This window comes from Osmerus mordax, chromosome 25 (assembly GCF_038355195.1).
Source record: "Osmerus mordax isolate fOsmMor3 chromosome 25, fOsmMor3.pri, whole genome shotgun sequence".
In the NCBI taxonomy this organism is placed as follows: Eukaryota; Metazoa; Chordata; class Actinopteri; order Osmeriformes; family Osmeridae; genus Osmerus; species Osmerus mordax.
Window position 1 is genome coordinate 9,966,160 of NC_090074.1, and position 21,984 is coordinate 9,988,143.

General features: G+C 42.9%; 14 non-coding genes across 14 annotated transcripts; 9 read left to right on the forward strand and 5 right to left on the reverse strand.

Moving 5' to 3' along the window:
* Window positions 1-216: 216 nt before the first annotated feature.
* trnak-uuu (transfer RNA lysine (anticodon UUU)) lies at window positions 217-289 on the reverse strand. The gene has a single exon. It is a non-coding gene; the product is annotated as a tRNA-Lys (tRNA).
* A 566-nt stretch (window positions 290-855) lies between these two features.
* On the forward strand, window positions 856-927 carry trnaw-cca (transfer RNA tryptophan (anticodon CCA)). Its single transcript has one exon. It is a non-coding gene; the product is annotated as a tRNA-Trp (tRNA).
* A 335-nt stretch (window positions 928-1,262) lies between these two features.
* On the forward strand, window positions 1,263-1,336 carry trnan-guu (transfer RNA asparagine (anticodon GUU)). The gene has a single exon. It is a non-coding gene; the product is annotated as a tRNA-Asn (tRNA).
* A 331-nt stretch (window positions 1,337-1,667) lies between these two features.
* Window positions 1,668-1,739, forward strand: trnae-cuc (transfer RNA glutamic acid (anticodon CUC)). Its single transcript has one exon. It is a non-coding gene; the product is annotated as a tRNA-Glu (tRNA).
* Window positions 1,740-1,832: 93 nt separating this feature from the next.
* trnay-gua (transfer RNA tyrosine (anticodon GUA)) lies at window positions 1,833-1,922 on the reverse strand. Its single transcript is given in 2 exon segments — window positions 1,833-1,868; window positions 1,886-1,922. It is a non-coding gene; the product is annotated as a tRNA-Tyr (tRNA).
* A 282-nt stretch (window positions 1,923-2,204) lies between these two features.
* Window positions 2,205-2,294, reverse strand: trnay-gua (transfer RNA tyrosine (anticodon GUA)). The gene is given in 2 exon segments: window positions 2,205-2,240; window positions 2,258-2,294. It is a non-coding gene; the product is annotated as a tRNA-Tyr (tRNA).
* A 109-nt stretch (window positions 2,295-2,403) lies between these two features.
* On the forward strand, window positions 2,404-2,475 carry trnae-uuc (transfer RNA glutamic acid (anticodon UUC)). The gene has a single exon. It is a non-coding gene; the product is annotated as a tRNA-Glu (tRNA).
* A 300-nt stretch (window positions 2,476-2,775) lies between these two features.
* Window positions 2,776-2,847, forward strand: trnae-cuc (transfer RNA glutamic acid (anticodon CUC)). The gene has a single exon. It is a non-coding gene; the product is annotated as a tRNA-Glu (tRNA).
* Window positions 2,848-2,941: 94 nt separating this feature from the next.
* On the reverse strand, window positions 2,942-3,031 carry trnay-gua (transfer RNA tyrosine (anticodon GUA)). Its single transcript is given in 2 exon segments — window positions 2,942-2,977; window positions 2,995-3,031. It is a non-coding gene; the product is annotated as a tRNA-Tyr (tRNA).
* Window positions 3,032-3,140: 109 nt separating this feature from the next.
* trnae-uuc (transfer RNA glutamic acid (anticodon UUC)) lies at window positions 3,141-3,212 on the forward strand. The gene has a single exon. It is a non-coding gene; the product is annotated as a tRNA-Glu (tRNA).
* Window positions 3,213-3,556: 344 nt separating this feature from the next.
* Window positions 3,557-3,629, reverse strand: trnak-uuu (transfer RNA lysine (anticodon UUU)). The gene has a single exon. It is a non-coding gene; the product is annotated as a tRNA-Lys (tRNA).
* A 566-nt stretch (window positions 3,630-4,195) lies between these two features.
* trnaw-cca (transfer RNA tryptophan (anticodon CCA)) lies at window positions 4,196-4,267 on the forward strand. Its single transcript has one exon. It is a non-coding gene; the product is annotated as a tRNA-Trp (tRNA).
* A 335-nt stretch (window positions 4,268-4,602) lies between these two features.
* On the forward strand, window positions 4,603-4,676 carry trnan-guu (transfer RNA asparagine (anticodon GUU)). The gene has a single exon. It is a non-coding gene; the product is annotated as a tRNA-Asn (tRNA).
* Window positions 4,677-4,906: 230 nt separating this feature from the next.
* On the forward strand, window positions 4,907-4,980 carry trnat-agu (transfer RNA threonine (anticodon AGU)). The gene has a single exon. It is a non-coding gene; the product is annotated as a tRNA-Thr (tRNA).
* The last annotated feature ends 17,004 nt before the right edge of the window (window positions 4,981-21,984 follow it).

Consider the following 21,984-nt stretch of genomic DNA (forward strand, 5'->3'; position numbering starts at 1 on the left):
TGACAGCTGGCTTTTTGCATTCTTTGTCTCAAAGTAAGGCGTGCAACAGAGACAAGGGTTGCTGCGTGCCATAAGTCACGCTGTGTAGTTTGAACACACAGCTCACGCAGGGACTTGAACGCTGGACCCTCAGATTAAAAGCTTCCATTGTTTCCTCAAAGTGAGGTATATAAGAGAGACAATGGCAGGCCGCTCCGACAAGGTTTGAACACACGCCGCCCGAACAGGGACTTGAACCCTGGACCCTCAGATTAAAAGTCTGATGCTCTGCCGACTGAGCTATACAGGCTCTGGAAGCACAGAAAACTCAGAGTATTTTGTGGAACTTCCGCATGTAAATCTCCTCGCCCACACAAACCCTTAAGGAACGTATGGCGAATCCCTGGCAAGTGTAGCGGGGTTTGCTCGTTGAAGAATAGAAATACTTTGCCAATCGTCAACATTAGTGAGCACGCACCCGTCAAAATGTCTTTGACAATGAATTTGTTCATGTAAGGTCAATATGGATCGTATGAACGAGTTTGATTTTGAACTTGTTATGAGATTGGTTTCAAGGAACAGCTGTAGGGGTCACGAGACTGTCTCGTGACCCCTGCAGCTGTCTCTAGTCTGCGTGATCTCAGCCAGGTTGCAATTAGAATTGCGTTTTTGGGGACTTCTTCTGTGGAATCGTTCAGGCAGTGTTGCACAGGCACTAAAGTAATCTTGTTGAATCCCAGGAGAAGCTTGGCGACGTCCATTGGGACGTCAATCCTGATGGCGTTCACGCCATAGTTGGTACTCTCAGCGCACTTTGCGGCACAGCGTTTGCACATCAGAGTCCACGTCCGAGTGTTGCCTCCTTACATGCACACAGGCCTCGTGGCGCAACGGTAGCGCGTCTGACTCCAGATCAGAAGGTTGTGTGTTCAAATCACATCAGGGTCAGCGGTCATTATGGGTGGCCCTCCATTGGGAAAAAAAATTCTTAATTGCGGACGCTGTGAGAGCTCACTCTTTTACAGAACTGGCAAAATCAAGCTCTGATTGCTTCCTCAAAGTGAGTCATGCCATCACTTCTAGGCAGGGCAAAGAAAAGCCATTCAAAGGTTGTGGGTTTGAGTCCCACCAGAGTCGTTGTCTTTGTTTCCCAAACTCCCGTTGACAGATCACAGGAAGAGTTATTACTATGGCCGCTCCTCCTCCTCTTCTTCATGGGGAGTTTTGGCAAACGTCTCCCAGCGTTTCCTTCCATATTTCATTCATGGTTCTGCGGAGACAGGGTCTCTGTGGCGCAATTGGTTAGCGCGTTCGGCTGTTAACCGAAAGGATGGTGGTTCGAGCCCACCCAGGGACGAGTGTTTTCTTGTTTACTTCTGTTGTGGGTCCTGCCTGTGTGACAATGAGCTATACCGCCATCAGAGTCGAAGAAGCTGGAAAATCTCTTCATTCTGGTGCCTTGAGAGGCTTTGCTGCATGCTGGGCATAACCTTCGGAGGTGTCTTTCAAAGACGCTGTAGACCCCAGCTCAAAGCACCTACCCAAAGAGAACACAGCAGCCTGAGCCCGTCATGGAGCATTAAGCAAGGCGCTGTGGCTTAGTTGGTCAAAGCGCCTGTCTAGTAAACAGGAGATCCTGAGTTCAAATCTCAGCGGTGCCTTTTTTGGCCCAAGAGGAAGCCAAGCTCTCCCTGGTGGTCTAGTGGCTAGGATTCGGCGCTCTCACCGCCGCGGCCCGGGTTCGATTCCCGGTCAGGGAAACCTGTTTTGAGACCTCTCTTAAAATGGGGGTGTCCCTGCTGTGAGAGCTGCATTGACGCCAGATAGGCCACATTTTTAGGCCAAAACATCCCTCCTTCGAGCCGGATTTGAACCAGCGACCTAAGGATTTCTAACCGCTTTTGACCTACAGTCCTCCGCTCTACCAACTGAGCTATCGAAGGGTGAGCGAGTAGGAGGTTTTATTTGCGAGGAAGGCATGCAATCTCCCATCCTCCAGTTCAGACACGCAAGAAAAAAAGCCCTTGCTGAGGCAATCCTCTTTTAAGAGTCTCCCTGGTGGTCTAGTGGCTAGGATTCGGCGCTCTCACCGCCGCGGCCCGGGTTCGATTCCTGGTCAGGGAAACCTGTTTTGAGATCTCTCTTAAAATGGGGGTCTCCCTTCTGTGAGAGCAGCCTTGTTGCATTGTCGCCAGAGAGGCCACATTTTTAGGCCAAAACATTCCTCCTTCGAGCCGGATTTGAACCAGCGACCTAAGGATTTCTAACCGCTTTTGACCTACAGTCCTCCGCTCTACCAACTGAGCTATCGAAGGGTGAGGGAGTGGGAGGTTTTATTTGCGAGGAAGGCATGCAATCTCCCATCCTCCAGTTCAGACACGCAAGAAAAAAAGCCCTTGCTGAGGCAATCCACTTTTAAAAGTCTCCCTGGTGGTCTAGTGGCTAGGATTCGGCGCTTTCACCGCCGCGGCCCGGGTTCGATTCCCGGTCAGGGAACCTAAGGGTCAGTTGAAATCTCTGCCTTTGACTCGCTTAGTTTTGCAACTTGGTCCTCATCTTCAGGTGGCTGAGGGGTGAGGGAATCGGAGGGAATCGGACTAGTAATCAGAAGGTTGCTGGTTCGATCCCTGGCTCTGCCGAATGACGTTGTGTCCTTGGGCAAGGCACTTCACCCTACTTGCCTCGGGGGGAATGTCCCTGTACTTACTGTAAGTCGCTCTGGATAAGAGCGTCTGCTAAATGACTAAATGTAAATGTAAAATGTATCTTTGACAGCGAGCAGAGGAAGCCAAGCTCTCCCTGGTGGTCTAGTGGCTAGGATTCGGCGCTCTCACCGCCGCGGCCCGGGTTCGATTCCCGGTCAGGGAAACCTGTTTTGAGACCTCTCTTAAAATGGGGGGTCTCCCTGCTGTGAGAGCTGCATTGTCGCCAGATAGGCCACATTTTTAGGCCAAAACATCCCTCCTTCGAGCCGGATTTGAACCAGCGACCTAAGGATTTCTAACCGCTTTTGACCTACAGTCCTCCGCTCTACCAACTGAGCTATCGAAGGGTGAGCGAGTGGGGGGTTTTATTCGCGAGGAAGGCATGCAATCTCCCATCCTCCAGTTCAGACACGCAAGAAAAAAAGCCCTTGCTGAGGCAATCCTCTTTTAAGAGTCTCCCTGGTGGTCTAGTGGCTAGGATTCGGCGCTTTCACCGCCGTGGCCCGGGTTCGATTCCCGGTCAGGGAACCTAAGGGTCAGTTGAAATCTCTGCCTTTGACTCGCTTAGTTTTGCAACTTGGTCCTCATCTTCAGGTGTCAGAACATTCAGGGTTCGATTCCCGGTCAGGGAACTTAAGTGTCAGCGGAAATCTTTGTGACAGCTGGCTTTTTGCATTCTTTGTCTCAAAGTAAGGCGTGCAACAGAGACAAGGGTTGCTGCGTGCCATAAGTCACGCTGTGTAGTTTGAACACACAGCTCACGCAGGGACTTGAACGCTGGACCCTCAGATTAAAAGCTTCCATTGTTTCCTCAAAGTGAGGTATATAAGAGAGACAATGGCAGGCCGCTCCGACAAGGTTTGAACACACGCCGCCCGAACAGGGACTTGAACCCTGGACCCTCAGATTAAAAGTCTGATGCTCTGCCGACTGAGCTATACAGGCTCTGGAAGCACAGAAAACTCAGAGTATTTTGTGGAACTTCCGCATGTAAATCTCCTCGCCCACACAAACCCTTAAGGATCGTATGGCGAATCCCTGGCAAGTGTAGCGGGGTTTGCTCGTTGAAGAATAGAAATACTTTGCCAATCGTCAACATTAGTGAGCACGCACCCGTCAAAATGTCTTTGACAATGAATTTGTTCATGTAAGGTCAATATGGATCGTATGAACGAGTTTGATTTTGAACTTGTTATGAGATTGGTTTCAAGGAACAGCTGCAGGGGTCACGAGACTGTCTCGTGACCCCTGCAGCTGTCTCTAGTCTGCGTGATCTCAGCCAGGTTGCAATTAGAATTGCGTTTTTGGGGACTTCTTCTGTGGAATCGTTCAGGCAGTGTTGCACAGGCACTAAAGTAATCTTGTTGAATCCCAGGAGAAGCTTGGCGACGTCCATTGGGACGTCAATCCTGATGGCGTTCACGCCATAGTTGGTACTCTCAGCGCACTTTGCGGCACAGCGTTTGCACATCAGAGTCCACGTCCGAGTGTTGCCTCCTTACATGCACACAGGCCTCGTGGCGCAACGGTAGCGCGTCTGACTCCAGATCAGAAGGTTGTGTGTTCAAATCACGTCGGGGTCGGCGGTCATTATGGGTGGCCCTCCATTGGGAAAAAAAATTCTTAATTGCGGACGCTGTGAGAGCTCACTCTTTTACAGAACTGGCAAAATCAAGCTCTGATTGCTTCCTCAAAGTGAGTCATGCCATCACTTCTAGGCAGGGCAAAGAAAAGCCATTCAAAGGTTGTGGGTTTGAATCCCACCAGAGTCGTTGTCTTTGTTTCCCAAACTCCCGTTGACAGATCACAGGAAGAGTTATTACTATGGCCGCTCCTCCTCCTCTTCTTCATGGGGAGTTTTGGCAAACGTCTCCCAGCGTTTCCTTCCATTTTTCATTCATGGTTCTGCGGAGACAGGGTCTCTGTGGCGCAATTGGTTAGCGCGTTCGGCTGTTAACCGAAAGGATGGTGGTTCGAGCCCACCCAGGGACGAGTGTTTTCTTGTTTACTTCTGTTGTGGGTCCTGCCTGTGTGACAATGAGCTATACCGCCATCAGAGTCGAAGAAGCTGGAAAATCTCTTCATTCTGGTGCCTTGAGAGGCTTTGCTGCATGCTGGGCATAACCTTCGGAGGTGTCTTTCAAAGACGCTGTAGACCCCAGCTCAAAGCACCTACCCAAAGAGAACACAGCAGCCTGAGCCCGTCATGGAGCATTAAGCAAGGCGCCGTGGCTTAGTTGGTCAAAGCGCCTGTCTAGTAAACAGGAGATCCTGAGTTCAAATCTCAGCGGTGCCTTTTTTGGCCCAAGAGGAAGCCAAGCTCTCCCTGGTGGTAGGTTCATTTGAAAGCTTAGCCTTGCAACTTTGCCCTCATCTTTGACAGTGAGCAGAGGAAGCCAAGCTCTCCCTGGTGGTCTAGTGGCTAGGATTCGGCGCTCTCACCGCCGCGGCCCGGGTTTGATTCCCGGTCAAGGAAACCTGTTTTGAGATCTCTCTTAAAATGGGGGGTCTCCCTGCTGTGAGAGCTGCATTGTCGCCATATAGGCCACATTTTTAGGCCAAAACATCCCTCCTTCAAGCCGGATTTGAACCAGCGACCTAAGGATTTCTAACCGCTTATGACCTACAGTCCTCCGCTCTACCAACTGAGCTATCGAAGGGTGAGCGAGTGGGAGGTTTTATTTGCGACGAAGGCATGCAATCTCCCATCCTCCAGTTCAGACACGCAAGAAAAAAAGCCCTTGCTGAGGCAATCCTCTTTTAAGAGTCTGTTGCACACTTGGACACAATGTCTTCCAGGCATGCAGATGTTTTATACTTTTTATTTGTCTTCATATGGGGTACAAGCTAGTTCTTCAATCTGGCTACCTCTCCTCGCGCTCCCTCGTTCCTCCTGTCTCATTTCCGCGAGCACTTGCTCCCGCCCCGTTTTCCCGACAAGAAAGGACCCCTTAGCTGCCTGAAGTGCCTGTCTAAACCTTAACAATTGCAACCCTATTTGCTTTACAAAACTATGATGATTGACATTATGAATGAACAAAACAAACTAAATTAACAACACAGTCACAACAATGGTACATCAGAGTAGGGGGGGGGGGGGTCCCGTGCCGATTACCCTAATCTCACTGAGGGTCCCACACTCTCCCCTCCAACATGAATGACGTCTCGACTTTTAAACGTGTCTAGAGTACCCCTGTCTTTGACTGTTGAGATGTAGAGGTAGGTTATCTCGGGAGTCAGTCGTATGAGATAGTCACTGTATAGACAGTCTTTAGCGTGACACGTCTGTCCCTCTTCATGTCATGCGACCGCAACAGACAACACTGGCCAGTTCTTATCTGAAGTGCTACTCCGCTACTTCTGCGGGTTTTAAATCTCAGACTGAATGGTTTTGACCATATTCCCACCCCATAACCCATTACACAGACCCACATTTACTAATGTATGCTTCACACACCACCCAGTATAATACTATGTGTCCGTGGTCTGGATCTGGCACTCTAGTAGACTAACATGAGTCCATGTACCTTACTACTGACTTTCCTACTACGTTTACTCTAAAACAACATTCTACTATGAACTGTTTCATATTAGGTCGTCACAACACTACAGTCACTTGTGACTACAACTTGTATCTACTACGTACAACTATAATCATCACTTACACGTGCGACTGATGGTTGACCTAATGAGTTATATGTAAGTGTCTGAGGTGGATGTCTTTGCCGTGAAGGATACTTCCTCTTAGGAGGCGACTGCGGCTCAGCATCTCTCTTGTCTGCTTCATCAGATGACCCCACCGGCTCAAGAGCCTTCTCTTCTGCTTCATCAGATGACTACCCCTGCTCAGCTTCTGCCGTTTGTCCACTCTCCACCTCTAGTTTCTTCCAGTCTTCATCACCCTTGTGTGGACACTCGTCGTTCTCACCACCTTGCCCCAGTTCTCCATCACCTGCTAGTGGCTGGAGTTCCTCTACTCCTGCACCCGGCTGGCTTCTGACTTGGTCTAAGGGTTCTGCTGGTTGCATAGTGATGCATCTCCAGTTATCTTCATCCTCCGAACTACTGTCAGTGTCTCTTGTCTTCTGCTTTGCCTGTCTTTTTCTCCTCCCATTTGCGTTATCCTTTCTCTTGTCAGTTCTTTTGTTCTCTTGCTTGTCTTCTGTCATGGGCAGGAAGTCGCAAGGCAGTAACATGTTCCTGTGCAGGACCCTGGTTCTTCCTGGGCCACTCTCAGGTCGTACTACATAGACCGGACTGTCTTTGTGCTTCCTCTCGGTTACAATGAAGATCTGCTCCTCCCAATAAGACCTGAGCTTCCCAGGTCCTCCCCTGTCTCTAAAGTTCCGTACTAGTACCCTGCACCCTGGTTCCAGTTCTACTCCATAAGTCTTTCGGTCATACTGCTTCTTTGCTCTACTTTGCTCCCTCTGCACTGTCTTTGAGGCGAGCTTGTACGCCTCTTGCATTCGCCTTCTCCACTTACTGGCGTACTCACTGTGAGTGGTGCTCTGGTCACTTGGCGTCAGGCCAAACATTATGTCTACAGGTAGACGGGGGTTCCTACCATAGAGGAGGTAATATGGAGCATATCCTGTTGCTTCACTGCGCGTACAGTTATACGCATGTACGACCTTGGCTAATGAGCTCTTCCAATCAGACTTCGCTTCTTCTGTCAGGTTTCTAAGCATGGACAGGAGAGTTCGATTAAATCTCTCTGCCTGGCCATTTCCTGCTGGATGGTAAGGTGTTGTGCGCGAACCTTTTATGCCACAGTATTCTTCCAGCTTGGAGAATAGCTTGTTCTCAAACTCCCTGCCCTGATCATGATGTAACTTGGAAGGAAATCCAAATTTCAGAACAAAGTCTCCAAAGATCTTGTCAGCTGCGGTTTTTGCAGACTTGTTAGTACAGGCATATGCCTGAGCAAAGCGAGTAAAGTGGTCTATGACAACTAGAATATACTCGTATCCCCCTCTACAGCTTTCCAGATGAAGGTAATCTATTGAGACCATCTCAAAAGGGTACGTGGTTACTACATTAACCAATGGTGCTCTAGTTGGCTTGTTTGGATGCTTCCGTTTCAGGCAACTACATGCCTTGGTCACATACTGGTCCACATCTCTTTGCATGAGGCCAATAAAACCGATCACGGATCAAGCTGAGAGTCCGTTCCACTCCGAGGTGTCCCATGTCTTCATGCAGCTCCTTGTAGATCAGCTGATGGAATGGTTTGGGTAACACCAGTTGATTTCGAGCCACTGACTTCCTATACAGGATACCATCTTTGTTGACGTACAGCTTGTTTCTCTCCCTCAGTACGACAGAGATGTCATCATGCCGGTTTCTTCCTCTCAAATTAGGCCACTGTCCTGTCATGACATACTCTCGCACCTTGCCAATGACTGGATCCTCCTCTTGAGCTTCCTTTAGGCTCTCTATGGATATTTCTATCACTGGAGATGTTTCTTGTTCATGTTCTTTCTCAGCACATGCTGTAGTGATGGTGGCTGGACACATCCAGGGATCCCGTTCATTGGATTCAAGTTGGACTGCCTGTGTGACCGTTGTTATTACTTCTGGCTCCATTTCCTGTGAGCATGTGCGGATGTACTGCTCCATGTCCAATGGCATTCGTGACAAGCCATCTGCGTCTCCATTGGCCTTCCCGGGCCGATACTTAATGGAGAAGTTAAAGTCCGCTAACTCAGCAATCCATCGGTGTGTGGTGGCGTTTAACTTTGCTGTGGTCAAGACATAGGTTAAGGGATTATTATCTGTGTATACGGTGAATGAGGGCGCATAATACAGATATTCCCGAAATCGTTCACAAATTTCCCATTTCATCGCTAAAAACTCTAACTTTCCAGAATGGAGGTTATAATTGGGTGTGCTTTGCCTTCGGCAAGGGCACAACCTTTGTTCTCTCACATATATATTATTGGGTGTGCTTTGCCTTCGGCAAGGGCACAAACTTTGTTCTCTCACATATATATTATTGGGTGTGCTTTGCCTTCGGCAAGGGCACAACCTTTGTTCTCTCACATATATATTATTGGGTGTGCTCAAGCCTTCGGCGAGAGCACAACCTTTGTTCTCTCACATATATATGATCTTTTTGCCCCCCTAAAACTCAGTAAATACTTGGCCTACATAGACAACGTAGGTGTCAAAAGTTTCGTCTTGGTAGCGATTGAGTTGCTTCTATTGGAATTTACGTTCCGTTGCATGGTTTAAGCGTAAGTTAAGTTTTTGTGGCGAAAAGTGAAGCTAAAGGTGGCTAATTTGCTAGCCACAGTCACTGACGTTACTAATGTCACTGCGTCACTAACGTCACGAAAACACGCGTGACTACCTTTGCCAGAACATTCATTTCACATCTGTTAACTTGGGGGATAGCTAGGCTAACTATAGCTTTACTTCAAGGCAGCTGCAGAAACGCCACAAGAAAAGAGGCCAGGGTGATAACTATTTACTCATTTTACTTTGTGATATGACACACAATTGTGATGTGTAATGTACAATATAAGCTGATATTATTAAGGAAGTACATCTACTTTCGGAAACAGTAGTCTACTATTTCACTGAAGTATTAGCATCATGACATTAGCCTGTGTTTCCCGGGCAACACATACTACAGTGGTCTATGATGTAGCGTTATCTGTTTTCAATCGTTAAAATAAACATTCCTCACATATACATTTTCGTTGTAGGATTTATTCTGACATTAGAAAACGATTTGTTGGTGAAATTACCATTACCTGTGGTTTCAAACCAGTGTAGCTCACTGCAACGCTGTAGCTTACGCGAGACACACTACAAAAACATCTAGCTACAGTACACAGCTGTTTAGGAAGTCAAACGGAGACAGAAAATGTTCGGCACTCCCCTTACTTAAATCAAAAGTCTATCTAACTACTAACCTGAACTTCATTGCCACAGCCTAAACGTTGTCAATCTGTTCATGAAAATAATTAATTTCAGCCTAAACCGTACAACGGAACGTTAAATCCAATTCAACCAACGCAATCGCTACCAAGACGAACACAGCAGTAGTCTAGTACTGTACCGTAGTAGTACAATTTACCGGGGCAGCTTCTCAACACAGGGCTATATCGCATTTTGCGTTGTTACTGACAATGATCGCTACCAGTGAGCTTTTTATGAATGAGCAATTTTCCACTAAATAAATGTCAAGCTTATTTACGTTTTGGGGGGCATATTTTCAGTTAGCAGATGGTACCGTTTGAATTGCGATTCCATCTTCTACTGCCGGGTAACGTCGTAGAATAATCTTCAAAGGGGTTGTTTATTCATGAATGAATGCAATATGAGTAGGCTAAATGCCTGAAAATATCATGAGAAGAGAAAAACTTAAAATGACGTTTAAATCATAGAGGTTAGGTCAATTTTTACACCGGTCTGCAATAATGTCACGAAAACACGCGTGACTACCTTTGGCAGAACATTCGTTTCGCATCTGTTAACTTGGGGGATAGCTAGGCTAACTATAGCTTTACTGCAAGGCAGCTGCAGAAACGCCACAAGCAAAGAGGCCAGGGTGATAAATATTTACTCATTTTACTTTGTGATATGACACACAATTGTGATGTGTAATGTACAATATAAGCTGATATTATTAAGGAAGTACATCTACTTTCGGAAACAGTAGTCTACTATTTCACTGACATATTAGCATCATGACATTAGCCTGTGTTGCCCGGGCAACACATACTACAGTGGTCTATGATGTATCTGTTTTCAATCGTTAAAATAAACATTCCTCACATATACATTTTCGTTGTAGGATTTATTCTGACATTAGTAAACGATTTGTTGGTGAAATTACCATTACCTGTGGTTTCAAACCAGTGTAGCTCAATGCAACGCTGTAGCCTACTGTACCCGAGACACTAGTGTGAGTAGCTAACAACAACTCCTCAGCTGTTTAAGTCAAACGGCAACAGAACATGTTCGGCACTCCCCTTACTCAAGTCTTTCAGTAGGGAAACTATCTGACTACTAACCTGAACTTCATTGCCACAGCCTAAACTTTGTCAATCTGTTCATGAAAATAATTAATTTCAGCCTAAACCGTACAACGGAACGTTTAATCGAATTCAACCAACGCAATCGCTATCAAGACGAACACAGCAGTAGTCTAGTACTGTACTGTAGTAGTAGAATTTACCGGGGCAGCTTCTCCACACAGGGCTATATCGCATTTTGAGTTGTTACTGACAATGATCGCTACCAGTGAGCTTTTTATGAATGAGCTATTTTCCACTAAATAAATGTCAAGCTTATTTACGTTTTTGGGGGCATATTTTCAGTTAGCAGATGGTACTGTTTGAATCGCGATTCTATCTTCTGCCGGTAAAGTCGTAGAATAATCTTAAAAGGGGGTTCTTTATTAATGAATGAATGCAATATGAGTAGTCTAAATGCCTGAAAATATCACGAGAAGGGACAACTTAAAAGGACGTTTAAGTCATAGAGATTAGGTCCATTTGTACACCGGTCTGCCAAATGTATTCGTTTTGATTCAGCCTGTCAGCTGCCTCTTGCAGGGGAAATGAGAAGACATCATATTTCATTCTACACTTCACTCATATTTTGAGTTGTAAATGAGCAGCAAAAAAAAGATGCTTTTAAATCTATGTAATCTTTATAAATAATAAGTAGGCCCGATGCATTTTTATATAAAATATACAGACCCCTGTGCAACCGACGCAAGCAAGCACACCCTACAATTTCCCCAGAAATTGTACCCTCTCTAGTTATTTTTATTATTTTTATTCTTTTTGCCCCCCTAAAACTCAGTCAATATTTGGCCTACATAGACAACGTAGGTGTCAAAAGTTTTGTCTTGGTAGTGATTGAGTTGCTTCTATTGGAATTTACGTTCCGTTGCATGGTTTGGGCGTAGGTTAAGTTTTTGTGGCGAAAAGTGAAGCTAACGGTGGCTAATTTGCTAGCCACAGTCACTGACGTTACTAACGTCACTACGTCACGAAAGCACGCGTGACTACCTTTGCCAGAACATTCGTTTCGCATCTGTTAACTTGGGGGATAGCTAGGCTAACTATAGCTTTACTGCAAGGCAGCTGCAGAAACGCCACAAGCAAAGAGGCCAGGGTGATAAATATTTACTCATTTTACTTTGTGATATGACACACAATTGTGATGTGTAATGTACAATATAAGCTGATATTATTAAGGAAGTACATCTACTTTCGGAAACAGTAGTCTACTATTTCACTGAAGTATTAGCATCATGACATTAGCCTGTGTTGCCCGGGCAACACATACTACAGTGGTCTATGATGTATCTGTTTTCAATCGTTAAAATAAACATTCCTCACATATACATTTTCGTTGTAGGATTTATTCTGACATTAGTAAACGATTTGTTGGTGAAATTACCATTACCTGTGGTTTCAAACCAGTGTAGCTCACTGCAACGCTACAGCTTACGCGAGACACACTACAAAAACATCTAGCTACAGTACACAGCTGTTTAGGAAGTCAAACGGCGACAGAAAATGTTCGGCACTCCCCTTACTTAAATCAAAAGTCTATCTAACTACTAACCTGAACTTCATTGCCACAGCCTAAACGTTGTCAATCTGTTCATGAAAATAATTAATTTCAGCCTAAACCGTACAACGGAACGTTAAATCCAATTCAACCAACGCAATCGCTACCAAGACGAACACAGCAGTAGTCTAGTACTGTACCGTAGTAGTACAATTTACCGGGGCAGCTTCTCCACACAGGGCTATATCGCATTTTGCGTTGTTACTGACAATGATCGCTACCAGTGAGCTTTTTATGAATGAGCAATTTTCCACTAAATAAATGTCAAGCTTATTTACGTTTTGGGGGGCATATTTTCAGTTAGCAGATGGTACCGTTTGAATCGCGATTCCATCTTCTACTGCCGGGTAAAGTCGTAGAATAATCTTCAAAGGGGTTGTTTATTCATGAATGAATGCAATATGAGTAGGCTAAATGCCTGAAAATATCATGAGAAGGGAAAAACTTAAAATGACGTTTAAATCATAGAGATTAGGTCAATTTTTACACCGGTCTGCACTAATGTCACGAAAACAGGCGTGACTACCTTTGGCAGAACATTCGTTTCGCATCTGTTAACTTGGGGGATAGCTAGGCTAACTATAGCTTTACTGCAAGGCAGCTGCAGGAACGCCACAAGAAAAGAGGCCAGGGTGATAACTATTTATTCATTTTACTTTGTGATATGACACACAATTGTGATGTGTAATGTACAATATAAGATGATATTATTAAGGAAGTACATCTACTTTCGGAAACAGTAGTCTACTATTTCACTGAAGTATTAGCATCATGACATTAGCCTGTGTTGCCCGGGCAACACATACTACAGTGGTCTATGATGTATCTGTTTTCAATCGTTAAAATAAACATTCCTCACATATACATTTTCGTTGTAGGATTTATTATGACATTAGATTACAAGTAAACGATTTGTGGGTGAAATTATCATTACCTGTGGTTTCAATCCAGTGTATCACTGCAACGCTGTAGCCTACGCGAGACACTACAAAAACATCTACACAGCTGTAGGAAGTCAAACGGCGACAGAACATGTTCGGCGCTCCCCTTATATCGCATTTTGCGTTGTTACTGACAATGATCGCTACCAGTGAGCTTTTTATGAATGAGCGATTTTCCACTAAATAAATGTCAAGCTTATTTACGTTTTGGGGGGCATATTTTCAGTTAGCAGATGGTACTGTTTGAATCGCGATTCTATCTTCTGCCGGTAACGTCGTAGAATAATCTTCAAAGGGGGTTCTTTATTAATGAATGAATGCAATATGAGTAGGCTAAATTCCTGAAAATATCACGAGAAGGGAAAACTTAAAAGGACGTTTAAGTCATAGAGATTAGGTCCATTTTTACACCGGTCTGCCAAATGTATTCGTTTTGATTCAGCCTGTCAGCTGTCTTGCAGGGGAAATGAGAAGACATCATATTTCATTCTACACTTCACTCGTATTTTGAGTTGTAAATGAGCAGCAAAAAAAAGATAGTTTTAAATCTATGTAATCTTTATAAATAATAAGTAGGCCCGATGCATTTTTATATAAAATATACAGACCCCTGTGCAACCGACGCAAGCAAGCACACCCTACAATTTCCCCAGAAATTGTATCCTCTCTAGTTATTATTCTTTTTATTATTCTTTTTGCCCCCCTAAAACTCAGTCAATATTTGGCCTACATAGACAACCTAGGTGTCAAAAGTTTCGTCTTGGTAGCGATTGAGTTGCTTCTATTGGGATTTACGTTCCGTTGCATGGTTTAAGTGGAAATTAAGTTTTTGTGGCGAAAAGTGAAGCTAACGGTGGCTAACTTGCTAGCCACAGTCAATGACGCTACTTACGTCACTAACGTCACGAAAACTCGCGTGACTACCTCTAGCAGAACATTAGTTTAGCAGCTCGTTAGCTTCTGGGAGATAGCTAAGCTAACTGCTTTACTGCAAGGCAGCTGCAGAAACGCCACAAGCAAAGACGCCAGGGTGATAACTATTTACTAATTTTACTTTGTGATATGACACACAATTGTGACGTGTAATGTACAATATAAGCTGATTTTATTAAGGAAGTACATCTACTTTCGGAAACAGTAGTCTACTATTTCACTGAAGTATTAGCATCATGACATTAGCCTCTGTTGCCCGGGCAACACATACTACAGTGGTCTATGATGCGTCTGTTTTCAATCGTTAAAATAAACATTCCTCACAAATACATTTTCGTTGTAGGATTTATTATGACATTACATTACAAGTAAACGATTTGTGGGTGAAATTATCATTACCTGTGGTTTCAAACCAGTGTTGCTCACTGAAACGCTGGAGCCTACGCGAGACACTACAAAAACATCTACACAGCTGTAGGAAGTCAAACGGCGACAGAACATGTTCGGCACTCCCCTTACTTAAATCAAAAATCTATCTAACTACTAACCTTAACTTCATTGCCACAGCCTAAACTTTGTCAATCTGTTCATGAAAATTATTAATTTCAGCCTAAACCGTACAACGGAACGTTAAATCCAATTCAACCAACGCAATCGCTACCAAGACGAACACAGCAGTAGTCTAGTACAGTACTGTACCTTACCTGGGCAGCTTCTCCACACAGGGCTATATCGCACTTGGCGTTGTTACTGACAATGATCGCTACCAGTGAGCTTTTTATGAAAGCGATTTTCCACTAAATAAATGTCAAGCTTATTTACGTTTTTGGGGGCATATTTTCAGTTAGCAGATGGTACTGTTTGAATCGCGATTCCATCTTATACTGCCGGTAACGTCGTAGAATAATCTTCAAAGGGGGTTCTTTATTCATGAATGAATGCAATATGAGTAGGCTAAATTCCTTAAAATATCACGAGAAGGGAAAAACTTAGAAGGACGTTTAAGTCATAGAGATTAGGTCAATTTTTACACCGGTCTGACAAATTTATTCGTTTTGATTCAACAATGAGGCTGCCTCTTGCAGGTGAAATAAGACATCTATTTAATTCTACACTTCACTCGTATTTTCAGTTGTAAATGAGCAGCAAAAAAAAAATGCTTTTAAATCTATGTAATCTTTATAAATAATAAGTATGCATTTTTATATAAAGTATACAGAAATATCAGTTGTAAAAATGTCATTCAAAAACGGACCCCTGTGCAACCGACGCAAGCAAGCACACCCTACAAATTCCCCAGAAATTGTACCCTCTCTAGTTGGGTGTGCTCAAGCCTTCGGCGAGAGCACAACCTTTGTTCTCTCACATATATATTATTATTTTTATTTCTTTTTGCCCCCCTAAAACTCAGTCAATATTTGGCCTACATAGACAACGTACGTGTCAAAAGTTTCGTCTTGGTAGCGATTGAGTTGCTTCTATTGGAATTTACGTTCCGTTGCATGGTTTAAGCTTATGTTAAGTTTTTGTGGCGAAAAGTGAAGCTAACGGTGGCTAATTTGCTAGCCACAGTCACTAACGTTACTAACGTCACTGCGTCACTAACGTCACGAAAACACGCGTGACTACCTTTGCCAGAACATTCGTTTAGCATCTGTTAACTTGGGGGATAGCTAGGCTAACTATAGCTTTACTGCAAGGCAGCTGCAGAAACGCCACAAGAAAAGAGGCCAGGGTGATAACTATTTACTCATTTTACTTTGTGATATGACACACAATTGTGATGTGTAATGTACAATATAAGCTGATATTATTAGGAAGTACATCTACTTTCGGAAACAGTAGTCTACTATTTCACTGAAGTATTAGCATCATGACATTAGCCTGTGTTGCCCGGGCAACACATACTACAGTGGTCTATGATGTAGCGATATCTGTTTTCAATCGTTAAAATAAACATTCCTCACATATACATTTTCGTTGTAGGATTTATTCTGACATTAGAAAACGATTTGTTGGTGAAATTACCATTACCTGTGGTTTCAAACCAGTGTAGCTCACTGCAACGCTGTAGCTTACGCGAGACACACTACTGTACAAAAACATCTACACTAAACAGCTGTTTAGGAAGTCAAACGGCGACAGAACATGTTCGGTACTCCCCTTACTTAAATCAAAGGTCTATCTAACTACTAACCTGAACTTCATTGCCACAGCCTAAACGTTGTCAATCTGTTCATGAAAATAATTAATTTCAGCTTAAACCGTACAACGGAACGTTAAATCCAATTCAACCAACGCAATCGCTACCAAGACGAACACAGCAGTAGTCTAGTACTGTACCGTAGTAGTACAATGTACCGGGGCAGCTTCTCCACACAGGGCTATATCGCATTTTGCGTTGTTACTGACAATGATCGCTACCACTGAGCTTTTTATGAATGAGTGATTTTCCACTAAATAAATGTCAAGCTTATTTACGTTTTGGGGGGCATATTTTCAGTTAGCAGATGGTACTGTTTGAATCGCGATTCCATCTTCTACTGCCGGGTAACGTCGTAGAATAATCTTCAAAGGGGGTTCTTTATTAATGAATGAATGCAATGAGTAGGCTAAATGCCTGAAAATATCATGAGAAGGGAAAAACTTAAAATGACGTTTAAGTCATAGAGATTAGGTCAATTTTTACACCGGTCTGCCCAATTTATTCGTTTTGTTTCAACGATGAGGCTGCCTCTTGCAGGGGAAATGAGAAGACATCTATTTCATTCTACACTTCACTCGTATTTTCAGTTGTAAATGAGCAGCAAAAAAAAAATGCTTTTAAATCTGTCATCTTTATAAAAAATAAGTATGCATTTTTATATAAAATATACAGAAATATCAGTTGTAAAAATGTCATTCAAAAACGGACCCCTGTGCAACCGACGCAAGCAAGCACACCCTACAATTTCCCCAGAAATTGTACCCTCTCTAGTTTTTGTTATTTTTATTCTTTTTGCCCCCCTAAAACTCAGTCAATATTTGGCCTACATAGACAACGTAGGTGTCAAAAGTTTCGTCTTGGTAAGAATTGAGTTGCTTCTATTGGAATTTACGTTCCGTTGCATGGTTTGGGCTTCAGTTAAGTTTTTGTGGCGAAAAGTGAAGCTAACGGTGGCTAATTTGCTAGCCACAGTCACTGACGTTACTAACGTCACTACGTCATGAAAACACGCGTGACTACCTTTGGCAGAACATTCGTTTCGCATCTGTTAACCTGGGGGATAGCTAGGCTAACTATAGCTTTACTGCAAGGCAGCTGCAGAAACGCCAAAAGCAAAGAGGCCAGGGTGATAACTATTTACTCATTTTACTTTGTGATATGACACAATTGTCATGTGTAATGTACAGTATAAGCTGATATTATTAAGGAAGTACATCTACTTTCGGAAACAGTAGTCTACTATTTCACTGAAGTATTAGCATCATGACATTAGCCTGTGTTGCCCGGGCAACACATACTACAGTGGTCTATGATGTAGCGTTATCTGTTTTCAATCGTTAAAATAAACATTCCTCACATATACATTTTCGTTGTAGGATTTATTCTGACATTAGTAAACGATTTGTTGGTGAAATTACCATTACCTGTGGTTTCAAACCAGTGTAGCTCACTGCAACGCTGTAGCTTACACACTACAAAAACATCTACACTACAGTACACAGCTGTTTAGGAAGTCAAAATGCGACAGAACATGTTCGGCACTCCCCTTACTTAAATCAAAAGTCTATCTAACTACTAACCTGAACTTCATTGCCACAGCCTTAACGTTGTCAATCTGTTCATGAAAATAATTAATTTCAGCTTAAACCGTACAGCGGAACGTTAAATCCAATTCAACCAACGCAATCGCTACCAAGACGAACACAGCAGTAGTCTAGTACTGTACCGTAGTAGTAGAATTTACCGGGGCAGCTTCTCCACACAGGGCTATATCGCATTTTGCGTTGTTACTGACAATGATCGCTACCAGTGAGCTTTTTATGAATGAGCGATTTTCCACTAAATAAATGTCAAGCTTATTTACGTTTTTGGGGGCATATTTTCAGTTAGCAGATGGTACTGTTTGAATCGCGATTCTATCTTCTGCCGGTAAAGTCGTAGAATAATCTTCAAAGGGGGTTCTTTATTAATGAATGAATGCAATATGAGTAGGCTAAATGCCTGAAAATATCACGAGAAGGGACAACTTAAAAGGACATTTAAGTCATAGAGATTAGGTAAATTTTTACACCGGTCTGCCAAATGTATTTGTTTTGATTCAGCCTGTCAGCTGCCTCTTGCAGGGGAAATGAGAAGACATCATATTTCATTCGACACTTCACTCGTATTTTGAGTTGTAAATGAGCAGCAAAAAAAAGATGCTTTTAAATCTATGTAATCTTTATAAATAATAAGTAGGCCCGATGCATTTTTATATAAAATATACAGACCCCTGTGCAACCGACGCAAGCAAGCACACCCTACAATTTCCCCAGAAATTGTATCCTCTCTAGTTGGGTGTGCTTTGCCTTCGGCAAGGGCACAACCTTTGTTCTCTCACATATATATTATTGGGTGTGCTCAAGCCTTCGGCGAGAGCACAACCTTTGTTCTCTCACATATATATTATTATTATTATTTTTCTTTTTTTTTTTTTTTTTTGCCCCCCTAAAACTCAGTAAATACTTGGCCTACATAGACAACGTAGGTGTCAAAAGTTTCGTCTTGGTAGCGATTGAGTTGCTTCTATTGGAATTTACGTTCCGTTGCATGGTTTAAGCTTAAATTAAGTTTTTGTGGCGAAAAGTGAAGCTAACGGTGGCTAATTTGCTAGCCACAGTCACTGACGTTACTAACGTCACTGCGTCACGAAAACACGCGTGACTACCTTTGCCAGAACATTCGTTTAGCATCTGTTAACTTGGGGGATAGCTAGGCTAACTATAGCTTTACTGCAAGGCAGCTGCAGAAACGCCACAAGAAAAGAGGCCAGGGTGATAACTATTTACTCATTTTACTTTGTGATATGACACACAATTGTGATGTGTAATGTACAATATAAGCTGATATTATTAAGGAAGTACATCTACTTTCGGAAACAGTAGTCTACTATTTCACTGAAGTATTAGCATCATGACATTAGCCTGTGTTTCCCGGGCAACACATACTACAGTGGTCTATGATGTAGCGTTATCTGTTTTCAATCGTTAAAATAAACATTCCTCACATATACATTTTCGTTGTAGGATTTATTCTGACATTAGAAACCGATTTGTTGGTGAAATTACCATTACCTGTGGTTTCAAACCAGTGTAGCTCACTGCAACGCTGTAGCTTACGCGAGACACACTACAAAAACATCTACACTACAGTACACAGCTGTTTAGGAAGTCAAAATGCGACAGAACATGTTCGGCACTCCCCTTACTTAAATCAAAAGTCTATCTAACTACTAACCTGAACTTCATTGCCACAGCCTAAACGTTGTCAATCTGTTCATGAAAATAATTAATTTCAGCCTAAACCGTACAACGGAACGTTAAAACCAATTCAACCAACGCAATCGCTACCAAGACGAACACAGCAGTAGCCTAGTACTGTACCGTAGTAGTACAATTTACCGGGGCAGCTTCTCAACACAGGGCTATATCGCATTTTGCGTTGTTACTGACAATGATCGCTACCAGTGAGCTTTTTATGAATGAGCAATTTTCCACTAAATAAATGTCAAGCTTATTTACGTTTTGGGGGGCATATTTTCAGTTAGCAGATGGTACCGTTTGAATTGCGATTCCATCTTCTACTGCCGGGTAACGTCGTAGAATAATCTTCAAAGGGGTTGTTTATTCATGAATGAATGCAATATGAGTAGGCTAAATGCCTGAAAATATCATGAGAAGAGAAAAACTTAAAATGACGTTTAAATCATAGAGATTAGGTCAATTTTTACACCGGTCTGCAATAATGTCACGAAAACACGCATGACTACCTTTGGCAGAACATTCGTTTCGCATCTGTTAACTTGGGGGATAGCTAGGCTAACTATAGCTTTACTGCAAGGCAGCTGCAGAAACGCCACAAACAAAGAGGCCAGGGTGATAAATATTTACTCATTTTACTTTGTGATATGACACACAATTGTGATGTGTAATGTACAATATAAGCTGATATTATTAAGGAAGTACATCTACTTTCGGAAACAGTAGTCTACTATTTCACTGACATATTAGCATCATGACATTAGCCTGTGTTGCCCGGGCAACACATACTACAGTGGTCTATGATGTATCTGTTTTCAATCGTTAAAATAAACATTCCTCACATATACATTTTCGTTGTAGGATTTATTCTGACATTAGTAAACGATTTGTTTGTGAAATTACCATTACCTGTGGTTTCAAACCAGTGTAGCTCACTGCAACGCTGTAGCCTACTGTACCCGAGACACTAGTGTGAGTAGCTAACAACAACTCCTCAGCTGTTTAAGTCAAACGGCAACAGAACATGTTCGGCACTCCCCTTACTCAAAAGTCTTTCAGTAGGGAAACTATCTGACTACTAACCTGAACTTCATTGCCACAGCCTAAACTTTGTCAATCTGTTCATTAAAATAATTAATTTCAGCCTAAACCGTACAACGGAACGTTTAATCGAATTCAACCAACGCAATCGCTATCAAGACGAACACAGCAGTAGTCTAGTACTGTACTGTAGTAGTAGAATTTACCGGGGCAGCTTCTCCACACAGGGCTATATCGCATTTTGAGTTGTTACTGACAATGATCGCTACCAGTGAGCTTTTTATGAATGAGCTATTTTCCACTAAATAAATGTCAAGCTTATTTACGTTTTTGGGGGCATATTTTCAGTTAGCAGATGGTACTGTTTGAATCGCGATTCTATCTTCTGCCGGTAAAGTCGTAGAATAATCTTCAAAGGGGGTTCTTTATTAATGAATGAATGCAATATGAGTAGGCTAAATGCCTGAAAATATCACGAGAAGGGACAACTTAAAAGGACGTTTAAGTCATAGAGATTAGGTCCATTTGTACACCGGTCTGCCAAATGTATTCGTTTTGATTCAGCCTGTCAGCTGCCTCTTGCAGGGGAAATGAGAAGACATCATATTTCATTCTACACTTCACTCGTATTTTGAGTTGTAAATGAGCAGCAAAAAAAAGATGCTTTTAAATCTATGTAATCTTTATAAATAATAAGTAGGCCCGATGCATTTTTATATAAAATATACAGACCCCTGTGCAACCGACGCAAGCAAGCACACCCTACAATTTCACCAGAAATTGTATCCTCTCTAGTTGGGTGTGCTCAAGCCTTCGGCGAGAGCACAACCTTTGTTCTCTCACATATATATTATTATTATTTTTTTTATTTCTTTTTGCCCCCCTAAAACTCAATCAATATTTGGCCTACATAGACAACGTAGGTGTCAAAAGTTTCGTCTTGGTAGCGATTGAGTTGCTTCTATTGGAATTTACGTTCCGTTGCATGGTTTAAGCGTAAGTTAAGTTTTTGTGGCGAAAAGTGAAGCTAACGGTGGCTAATTTGCTAGCCACAGTCACTGACGTTACTAACGTCACTGCGTCACTAACGTCACAAAAAACACGCGTGACTACCTTTGCCAGAACATTCGTTTAGCATCTGTTAACTTGGGGGATAGCTAGGCTAACTATAGCTTTACTGCAAGGCAGCTGCAGAAACGCCACAAGAGAAGAGGCCAGGGTGATAACTATTTACTCATTTTACTTTGTGATATGACACACAATTGTGATGTGTAATGTAC